Here is a 10857-nt window from a genome sequence, read left to right as displayed (position 1 = left end):
TGAACATGCCTCTGGATTCTTTTCTATTCACACTAAGTCTATATATTTTTTTTTCTTTAAAAAAAATGGAGGATATGCATGTATATATATGTAGATGTACTGTATTGTGATTGGCCTTTTTCACTATATTGTGAACAGCTTTCCATGTCAGTTTATATAAATCTACTTACTTCTTTTTAAAAGCAGAATGCTTTTCTTTTATGTGACTATCCATCATTTAAGTAACTGTTCCCCTTTTGATGGACATGTGGGTTGTTTCCATCCTTGTGCCAGAGGAGTCCTGGCACATTTGCAGGAGTGGTTCTGGAATGTAATCCCTCAAAGTGAAAAATTTGGATCAGAGGGTGTGAACATTTTGAATTAGAAACAACTGAACACTATTGACCTTGAAAAATGAGATCTGACAACCTCTGTGCTATAGGTCAGATGGATTCTCATGATGTCAGACAGGTGGGCAAAATTGTGAAAGATCTTTCTGGAAATTGGTGCTATTGCTTATTTAGGGGCCAGGACAAAGTCTGAGAAGGACATGGAACTGGTTTTGGAATACAGGCTGTTAAGCCTCATCCCCAGTGACAATGTCAGTGGTGTGATCTGGGAGGGTTTCAAGGGTAACAATAACGCCCTTTGTTATCTCGGCTGGTGATGATAGCAGCTACCACTGGGTGCTGATGGTGAGTGAGGCACTTAGACTTGCTGCCCAAGACCAGCACTGGGATTCCAGCTCTGCTGCTGATGAGCTCAGGACCTCGGTGCAGTTTTTAGCTTCTTTCTAGTTGAAATGGAGACCATCACACACACCTCACAGAGCTGTAAGAAGGATTCATATTACAATTCTTGTCATATTGCTTTGTAAAGAAAAGAGTTACTTAAATGTCAGTGTCTTTATTAATAAGGAATCTGAGATTTATTTCAAATTGACCAAAGTGTTCTGTCACCTTCCCCAGCCTCCATCACAGTGCTCAGAGTCCTAAAGAGCGAATGTGTGTTTTTTCCTCTTTGCTCTTTGACCTGGGGAAAGTTATTATACCTCTCTAAGCCGGAATTTACCCTTTGAAAATTTGAGACATATCAGTAGCATCTGAGAACATCCTAAGTACCTAGAATGTGGTACACCTAGGCAGAGGTGCTCTGCTGATTTTTAGAGTATGAGACAGATGGGTAAGTAGGTAGGACAGGAAGTTAGGCAAGACAAGTGGGTAGATAGGTAGGTAGGATAGGTAGGTAGGTAGATACTTGAGTCATGGGAACAAGATGAGAAGAGCAAACTGCTCCTTTTTCCAAACCCCTGCCCTGGCCGGGGTGGTGGTGGTGGGGGGTGCTCTGTGCCCTCAGAGACCAAGGACACAGAACATGGAGTGCTGGCATTAGGAGCCAAGGAACTGTCCTAGATAGCAGACGGGAAGGAACTTACACTTACCTGAAAGGTGGAATAAAGTTTCTGTTTTTATTCAGCCACACTCTGGAGAAATCAAGAAGTATTCAGGAGTTGCAAGCGTCAGATGGAAAGGTCTCTGTCGTCATCAGGAAGCCCAGGTTCCTCAGAAGGGAGGCAGCCAGAGCACGGGTGTTCTCCCCTTTCTTAGCACATCACTCAGTGGAACTTCAAACGCAGACCACTCTTGCATTAATGAAGTGACTGTGTCTGAAAGCAGACGTTGGAGGAGGGGAACAGTTCAACAGAGTGGTTAACACTGTGGAGTTGGAATCCCTGCTCCACCCTTGGTAAGCTGTGTGATATTATGTAAATCACTTAACCTCTCTGAGCCAAGGTTTCCTCAGTTCTAAAACGGGCTGATAATACCTTCCTCAAAGACTCGCTGTGAGAATTAAATGAGGTAAAATGCCTGGAACAGAGTAAGCTCTCACCACGTGGCAGCTCTGGGGTGGCGGTATAGAACCCCTGAAGTAACGCTGTGCCCAAGTCAAACAACTAACTAACTAAGGCTTACAAGCTCAGGCCGTCCCAGTATCCGCACACTGCCTTGATGTGCTAACAACCCGAATGAGTGCCATGCTCATCAGTTACATAAACAAGCAATTAGTGGGCGAGCAGAAGGCGCTTGCTCAGCACATCCTATTAATCTGCTGGTCGTTAGTTTACATTAGTTGGAAGCCGATTAACCACACGTCCCAGCAGGCACTGGGCAGCCTTAGTTCTGAGCGAGCCCTGCACATTCCGGGCCTGTCTTGACTCGCCACAGGCTCCTCCCCTTCGAGGGTTTGTGACAAACCAAGTCAGTGTCAGAAGATGTCTGGAAGGAGGCCAGGGAGTGATGGAAAAGTCTCAGACCCCATAAAGGGATTACCTAGATGTAGAGTCAGGAGTGATAAGGTGGTTTGAGGCTCCTGAGAAACTCAGACAAATAACTAAGCTTTAGAAATTGCTTTAGGAATGTTCAGAACAATACGGGGCAGACAGTGGGAGGGGGTGAGAAGTCAGGCTGCCAGGATTCCCGGGTCCAGACACCATTCCTGCTTGTGATTATTTTGCTTAGTGGTTTATTTTGAGCATAGCCCAGTATTACTGTCAATATTTTTAGTTTTGTGGTTAATATCGCAAACATTATTGCCTGATAATTTAATCAGAATTTTATCACGGTTTCCAGAGGTGGGCACAAGGCCTGGTACAAAATCTTTGTGTGCATACACACACACACATGTGCGTGTTCACGCTAGTTCTCAAGCCTCACCCTCTCCAAGTATGCTTTTCACACAAGACCCAGGATGAGGGCCATGTGGGTTTGGATCCGTAACATGATGCGGGAACTTGGACTGTTTGTAACCCAAGCTCATGATCCAGTAACTAAATGGTTTAATTAAGCTTATCACTGCTACCCGAGCCAGGTGCCTCTGTGGATTAATGGAGCTAATTCTGTATCTTCTCTAAGAAGCACCATCAGGGAATGTGATTCTACTCCAAGGGCCAAGCGTTGGCCTCTACATTCCCCTCCAGACCCTGGCTGGGGTGTTTGTGTGTCTCCCAGGGTGGTCTCGGGGAAGCACCAACGGGTTAATCCCTCCTGCCTGCACAGCCCTCCCCGAGTGCTTGTCTGTTGAGTCCCCTGGAAACCTTCCGCAGCCTCCCCCTTCCTCCTCCCTTCTCCTGCCACCCCCTGCCAGGCACTTTTAATTTGCTTGGAATAATTGAGTCTGTCTTCTTTGTGTACCTCATTTTCTCCTTGCTTTTATTTATCACCTTTAAACCTATCCTTGATAGAAGCAGGCCCCGGTGTCTGCGGGGAGAAGGGGGAGTTGGGTACGTGTCGTGGGCCGCTGTGTGGCAGGCAGATGCGCGACTCCCGTGGCACCAGAATCCACAGGTTCTGCTTCCCCCTTCTCCCTGAAGCACTGGTGGCCTTATGGCTAGGACCCCCATGTCTAGAAGGCACCTGGCATACAGGAGAGTGATGAGTAGCTGGTGAAGAAAACGGTGAATGAATGAATGAGATGAGCCCTGTCTTTCCCCAACTCTGTTTGGTGAATGCCCTCCCCTGCCCCTCACTGCCCACCCATCACTCACCGTAAGACTCCAAACCTGTTTCCCCTGTCAAGCCTTCCCTGGTTGCCATAAGAAATCATCTGGTCCCAAATTCTCATTTCATAAAAGGGAAACGGACCCCCAAGAATTACCTTTCCAGGTTTGCCTGGCAGCTAGACCTAGGGCAAGAACTTGAGTCTTGGAACACTTCTGGAGCTCCCTGCTTCTCTCTCCTGGGCGCTTTGTCATTTATTTTCTATTTTGTATTAACTGCGACTTCCCCCTACTGTGTAATGAGCTGCTGGGGGGTTGGTATCATGGGCTGTTCTTTGAGATGCCCCACAGTGGATGCCACAGTGCCCGCCTCCCAGTATGGACCCCTCTCTTAATACTCGTCAATGCTTATGATGGTGATGGTAATATCTTGCATCTGGGAATTTCAGTAGCTCATAGATATCCTCCAGCTCTTCACATAAAAAAAGGTAACGTTCCTACTGAAGCAACCAGACAGAGAGTCATCCAGGGTCCTTTGGGAGCAGGAAAGGCTGGATAAATGGCAGCCTTCCATCTGCCTAGGCTGGTGACAGAAGCCTGCCTTTTCCCCCAGTGCCTCTTACAAAGCATGCCTGTGTTTCTCAGGAAAATGTGAATGCCCCTTCACCAAATGCTTGAGCAGTTCACACCCCTCTGGTGTGTGTCAGGTGGGGAATTGAGACCAAAAGAACTTGAGGACTTATTCCAACCACCTTGTATATGGTGTTCGACCACCCGTCACCTGGATTGCAAATTTGGTGGATTCCTATTTCCAAATCACTTGCCTTGACTCTGTGGTTATTTTCAAGTTTTTAAGCCACCATCTCCTCCTTTGTCTACTGCCCTCTGAGGAGTGGAAATTGGCCTTGGACCGAGGTGGGTTATTTAAGCAGGAATGAGAGAGCTCTGTGGGTTTGAGATTTTGTAGGCAGTCATATCTGTGCTTGGCCCCCTAATACTTTTTTTGCCCCAGGAAAGTTCTGCCAACAACACCACCCCCCCCCCATCACAGTCTTCTGCAGATCTGATACAGCTGGGAAAGACAGACCTCTCCAGAACTCCAGAGGGGCTGACTTCTGGACACTGATGGCTAGCAGGAAGCCTCCTCCCCTCTCCTGTGGCCCAAGTGGGGGAGTGGATGGGCAGTGGGGCCAGAGGGCCTCTATGTGCCCAGCTCACACACGGTGATGAGGGGCTGCAGAGAAGCCGACAGCTCTGCCACTGTCCCAGTGCCACCCCACATCGTGGAAACCGTGCCGCTGCTTCAGTCAGAGCAATCCGCAGAGCATTCCAGGCAGACTGAAAGGGTGCAAATCAGAACAGAGGAACTACCCAGAAGGGGCCAGACCCAGAAGACCTGGGTATGCACAGCTGAGAATCAGGGGCTTAGCCAAGCACAGCTAACACAGCCTCAGAGAGGAGAAGGCGCAGGAAATGGAACTGCCCCGCCACTGCTGGGTGGAAGGGCGTCTCACTAAGGCGGCCTTGGCGTGACTCCATGCGAGGACTGATGGGCTCCAGAGGGGTAGCAAGAAGTTTCAGAATCATTTTAAAATTCACTTTTATTAATTTTTGCACTGAGAGATGAGAAAGAGAAATCAATCTGGCCGTGGGTCCCAAGGTTAGGGTTGTTAATGTGCTTTCTTGGCGGTGCTGGGGACGTAGAGGGAGGCCAAAGTCCTGGCAGAGCATCCCATGGTGCTGGCATCGGATGGAGCCTCAGGGTCCTCGTGTGGCCTCCTCATTTTACAGGCAAGGAAACTGAGGCAGAGAGGGGCAGTGACTTGCTGGAGTTTCTGCAGCTACTCTGCACAGAGTTGAGACCAGGACACAAGTCTCTTGACCCCCAGGTTGTTACCAGTCCGTGAAAAGTGGGGGAGAGTGAGCTTCTGAGCACAGAGGGGGAGGCTCTTTGTTCCTCCTGGTGGTTCAGGCACAGCAGTCATGGAGAAGATGTTTCTTGATTTGGAAAAAGAACAGTTGTCGAGACATGTGGTCTTGGTACATGCTGACCCTTCTGTAATTGCAAAAAGGGATCTTCAGATTCGAAATCTCTCTTTTATTCTTTTTTTTAATTTACTTTTCAATTGAAGTAACATTGGTTTATAACATTATATAAATGTCATGTGTACCACATCCTGATTTGACTTCTGCGTTCACTGCAGTGTGCTCTCCACCAGAAGTCGAGTTTCCATCCATCACCATACAGCCGGCCCCTTTACCCCTTCACCCCTCCCCTGCCCCTCTTCACCTCTGGTAACCACCAGTCTGCTCTATCTATGTTTTTGTTTAGTTTAGTATAGTTAGTTATTTAGTATTCCACATGTGAGTGAAATCATATGGTATTTATCTTCCTTCTTCATTGGACTTACATCACTTAGCATAATACCCTCAGGGAACATGTGTTGTTGCAAATGGCAGGACAGATTTCATCTTTTTTTTGTGGCTACTTAGTCCATTATGTATGTAATGGACCCGCTCCCCCCCGCCTCACTGGTAACCCCTAGTTTGTTCTCTGTGTCTCTAAATCTACTTCTTTTTTTGGTTATATTCACTAGTTTGTTGTATTTTTTAGATTCCGCATATATATGAAATCATGCAGTATTTTTCTGTCTCTGACTTGTTTCGTTTAGCAAAATGCCTTCCAAGTCCATTCATGTTGCTGCAAATGGCAAAATTTCATTCTTTTTTATGGCTGAGTAGTGTGTATTGTGTGTCCATTGTGTGTATATATGTACATATACTACATCTTCTTTATCCATTTATTTATCAGTGGACACTTAGGTTACTTCCATTTCTTGGCTATTGTAAATGTTGCTGCTATGGACATAGGACTATTTTTTGGAATAAAATATCCAGAAATGGAATAGTTGGGTCATATGGTATTCTTAATTTTTGAGGAATCTCCATGTGGTTTTCCATAGTGGCTACACTACTTTACATGCCCACCAGTAGTATATTTGAGGGTTCTCTTTTCTCCACATCCTCTCAACATTTGTTATTTCTTGCTGTTTTGATAATAGCCATTCTAATGGTGTGAAGTGACATCTCATTGTGGTTTTGATTTGTATTTCTCTAATAATTAGTGATGCTGAGCATCTTTTCATGTGCCTGTTGGCCATCTGTATGTCTTCGGGAAAATGTTTCTTCAGGTATCCTGTCTATTTTCAATTGAGTTGCTTGCTTTTTTGTTGTTGAGTTGTATGAGTTCTTCATATACTTTGATTATTAACCCCTTGTTGGATTTATGACTTGCAAATAAATATCTTCTGTTCAGTAGGTTGTCTTTTTGTTTTATTGCTGGTTTCCTTTGCTGGGCAGGAGCTTTTTGGTTTCATGTAGTGCCATTTGCTTATTTTTGTTTTTGTTGCCCTTGCCTGAGGAGACATAGCTAAAAAGATACTGCTAACATTGATGTCAAAGAGTATACTGCCTATGTTTTCTTCTACGAGTTTTATGGTTTCAAGTCTTACGTTCAAGTCTTTAACCCATTTTGAGTTAATTTTTGTGTATAGTGTAAGACAGTGGTCTAGTTTCATCCTTTGGCGTATGGTTGTCTAGTTTCCCGAGCACCATTTACTGAAGAGACTTTCCTTTTTTGCATTGTATGTTCTCAGCTCGTCTGTTGTACATTAAGTGACCATATATGCATAAGTTTATTTCTGGGTTCTCTGTTATGTTCCATTGATCTGTGTGTCTCTTTTTCTGCCAATACCATGCTGTTTTGATTATTCTAGCCTTGTAGTATAATTTGAAATCTGGGAGTGTGGTACCTCCAGCTTTGTTCTTGTTTCTTGGGATGGCTTTGGCTGCTCAGGGTCTTTTGTGTTTCCATACACATTGTAGGATTTTTTTTTTTTTGTTCTATTTTTGTGAAAAATGTCATAAGGTTTTAATAGGGATTGCATTAAATCTGTAGATTGCTTCAGGAACTATGGACAGTTTAACAATGTTAATTCTTCCAGTTCATGAGCATGGAATATCTTTCCATTTCTTTACGTCTTCTTTAATTTCTTTCAACAACGTCTTGTAGTTGCTAGTGTGCATGTCTTTCACCTCCTTGGTTAAATCTATTCTGAGGTATTTTATTTTACCCCCTCATCTAGAGCACAAGCTCCACAAAGTGAGGTACTCCAGGTACCGTTTTATTAAAATAATATAATAACTTATTGATAAGCTATTTTGTACTGAATACTTAAGATAAATTATTCTGTGTAATCTTTACCAAGTCAAGAAGTAGGCATTGTTACCCTCATCACAGATGAAGAAATGGAAGTTCAGACAAATTAAATGATTTGCTCAGAGTCACACGGACAAGTTAAGTTATTTGCTCAGAGTCAGGGGCTAATGGTTGTGTCAGGATTTAAACCCAGATTTTCAGGGCTCAGAGAAATACACGGGCAGTCAAGGTGCTTGCAGTGTACGAGTTAAACAGCGAGGTGTCCTTGCAGTGTACCTGTGTTGGATTTTCCCTGTGTGCAGAGGAGGAAGGATGGGAAGACTCCAGCGTGAGTCTTGAGAATCTCAGTGGAAGAGGCTGGTGCCTTTTCACCTTGGCGGGGCCCCCAGGCTTTGCTCACCACCCAGGGCCCCTACTCGAGTGCAATTAACCAGCTCTCCGTGCAAGCTGGGAACTCGTGCCTGGCAGGGAGGGAGCAGCGCCTACCAGTGGCTGCTGGTAGGGGTAGGAAGCCCATGCAAGGAGGCCAGTGAGCAGAGGGCAGAGAACCAGGTAGAGGGTGCTGCAGTGCTACTGCAATTTAAAAAGAGTGAGGGGAAAAAAGGAAGAAAGAAAGAAGAAAAAAAAACCATGGTAGTTCTTGGCTCTGAATCCCAATTTGCATCTCATCTGGGAGTCCTTTGCATACGAAGTCCTATCTGTAGCTTTATGAAATAAAATAAATAAAATGAATGGGTTGGTGAAGCTGCCAAGCTGACTTCCAAAGCCTGTGCTCTGAAGGGGAAGTTATTGCTTTGCTGAGTTCCTCCTGGAGTCCTCGGGAGCCCTCCCTGCCAGGCTCTGGGTGGGATGGGTTTGGGTAGGGGAAGGGAAGGTTTCCAGGCAAAGCTCCAGAGGAAGCAGGCAGGTCATGTACAGTTAGGCAACCGCCTGGACTCAATGGAAGCAGCCCGTGTGTTCCGCCAGAGCACCATTCTGCAGGTTTCTCCCGGCTTTTCTAACTGTGCCGCCCCCTCCCTCCCCATCTCTACCAGACTTCGGGGCTGGGCTCTACTCTCCCTGTTGAGTCAGCAAGAGAGCCCTTGGGAAGCTTGTCACAAAGAAGGATCCCTGAGTTTGTCTCGGAGACTGATGTGAGTTGTCAGGATTGGGGCCTTGGAATCTGATGTCCAGCCTGCTGCTGGCGGCGGGTGGGAAGTCACCCTTTGAGGACCCCTGCTCCAAGGTGTCACGGTGGGAGCTGATGAGATGCCAGGTGGCCCCTGCGAGGTGACAGCGTTCTCTCCCCAGGGCAGCTGCATGGCCCTCACCCTGAGGTCTTCCCACAACCAGTGTGGAAAAGATGGCCAACTTCCTGTGACAAATGAGGAAAAGATCCTCCAACTGGCCAAGATCTGCCCAAGGTCCCTCAGCCAGGAAGCAGGAGAGTTTGATTTAAAATCCTCTGTGTTTTAGTGAGATGAGGTCCTTGAGAATGAAGCAACGACCCTACTGGTGGAGCTTCGTGGTAATTAGTGGGGAGCAGAGGGTGTAACCTTGCACAGGGAGTCATCCTCAGTTAGCCCCCTCCCACGTTATCTGACACTCAGTCCAGAGGGGAAGGGCCACGTCCGGAGTCACGCAGCCTGCCAGGGTGGGGCCAGTCCACGACCTGAGAGTTGTTGCAAAGGACAAAGTAATCCAAGCCTGGGGGGAGGGAACTGGGGAGATCTACTCCTTTCCTGAGCCCAGTGGATCTTCTTAAAATCATGAATAGTTCAGCAAAGTTGGCCTTTGAATGACCCCTAAAGTTCATCAGTTTAAATTTGTTTTTTCCATTTAAAGTTTTCCCACTTTGGTTAATTGATAATGCCTTCTGACCCTCTCTGTGGCAGTCAAGGGTGGGAGGCAGGGAGCACACAGCCTTGCTGAGGGACCTAGCCTACACCCAACCTGTTCGCCAAGTCCAGAGTTCTCTTTGCCTGTCTGGCTTCTCCTTTGTTCTGCTCTCCAGTCCCAAAAGGGGGAGTAAGAGCCACCTGTTGTCACTGTTTGCACGGCCAAGTCACAAAACATGGTAATGACCAATGACGCACAGCAGGCTTCTAAGCCCCTTCACTCTCCTCTCCACCGTGAGGTCAGAGGAGGTCCTGCCCAATCCTGCATTGCAGGCAGGGGAGCTGCGGGCCTGGGCTGGAGGATGCCCTTGAAGTGCTGCCTCCCCAGTCCTGCCCCACCTCACTCTGCATCTTGCAGCCTCCATGGAAGTCATCCTGAGCGCACGGGGTGCTCAGCCCAGGGGAGGGGTGTACTTGTACTCAAGGTGTCACTGCTCATTCCACCATGTCCTTGGCAGGGCAGAGGCTGAGCACTGGATGGGTGATTTGGAGAAGACAGGAAAGCTGGCTTTGCCCAGCTTTCCCCAGAGCAGAACAGCAGTGTTTCAGCTGAGCCCTGTTCTGCATTCAACCAGTTTTGGGGAATCTGAGGAATCTGAGGGGATTCTCGGGAGCAGAGGTGGTTGCCAAACCCTGGGCAGCAGTTGAGCTATCACACAACAGTGGTGTGTGTGTGTGTGTGTGTGTGCGTGTGCGTGCACACGTGCATGTGGGGGATAGGGGTGCTTGGGGAAGGGAGAAGTACCCAGATCATGAATACTGGAGTCCAACCATTTGCACCATTGTAATTCACTAACTGCAATCTCAGACAAGCCATTCAATTTCAATGGCCCTCATTCCCTCTTCTATGAAATAGGGACCATACCCATCCTAACCAGTTGTGGTGAGACGAAAATAGGTAAGCGATGCCCCTGCAGACGTCTAGAGACTGTTACCCTGATGATGGTGAATTTGAATGAGAGGCCACTTACCTTATTTTCATTTTTGACTGAATAGTCACCTTTTTTAATTCCACAGGTATTTTTGAGTAGTTACTCTGTGTCCAGCCCTATTTCAGGTGCGTTGGGGGATTTGATTGGTTAAGATCCAACTCAGACCCTTGTTTTCCAATGTTAGAGGCTTGAGAGTAGATGTCAGAAAAGTGAAGACATCTGAATCTGCTTTTTTAGTCTGTTGGAATTATTATCTTAAACAGCTTTGTTGGCATATAATCCACATACCAGATAATTCACCCATTTGAAGTATATAATTCCATGGGTTTTAGCGTATTCAGAGTTGTAGAACTA

The 10857-nt window shown here is 46.7% G+C and overlaps 1 protein-coding gene across 6 annotated transcripts in view; it reads left to right on the top strand.

Moving 5' to 3' along the window:
* Positions 1–10857, top strand: part of GRIK4 (glutamate ionotropic receptor kainate type subunit 4) — a 387436-nt gene that overhangs the window by 181144 nt on the left and 195435 nt on the right. The gene's annotated exons all lie outside the window — the stretch shown is intronic.

Source organism: Camelus ferus, chromosome 33 (assembly GCF_009834535.1).
Source record: "Camelus ferus isolate YT-003-E chromosome 33, BCGSAC_Cfer_1.0, whole genome shotgun sequence".
In the NCBI taxonomy this organism is placed as follows: Eukaryota; Metazoa; Chordata; class Mammalia; order Artiodactyla; family Camelidae; genus Camelus; species Camelus ferus.
This window is presented reverse-complemented; position numbering and strand designations above follow the sequence as displayed.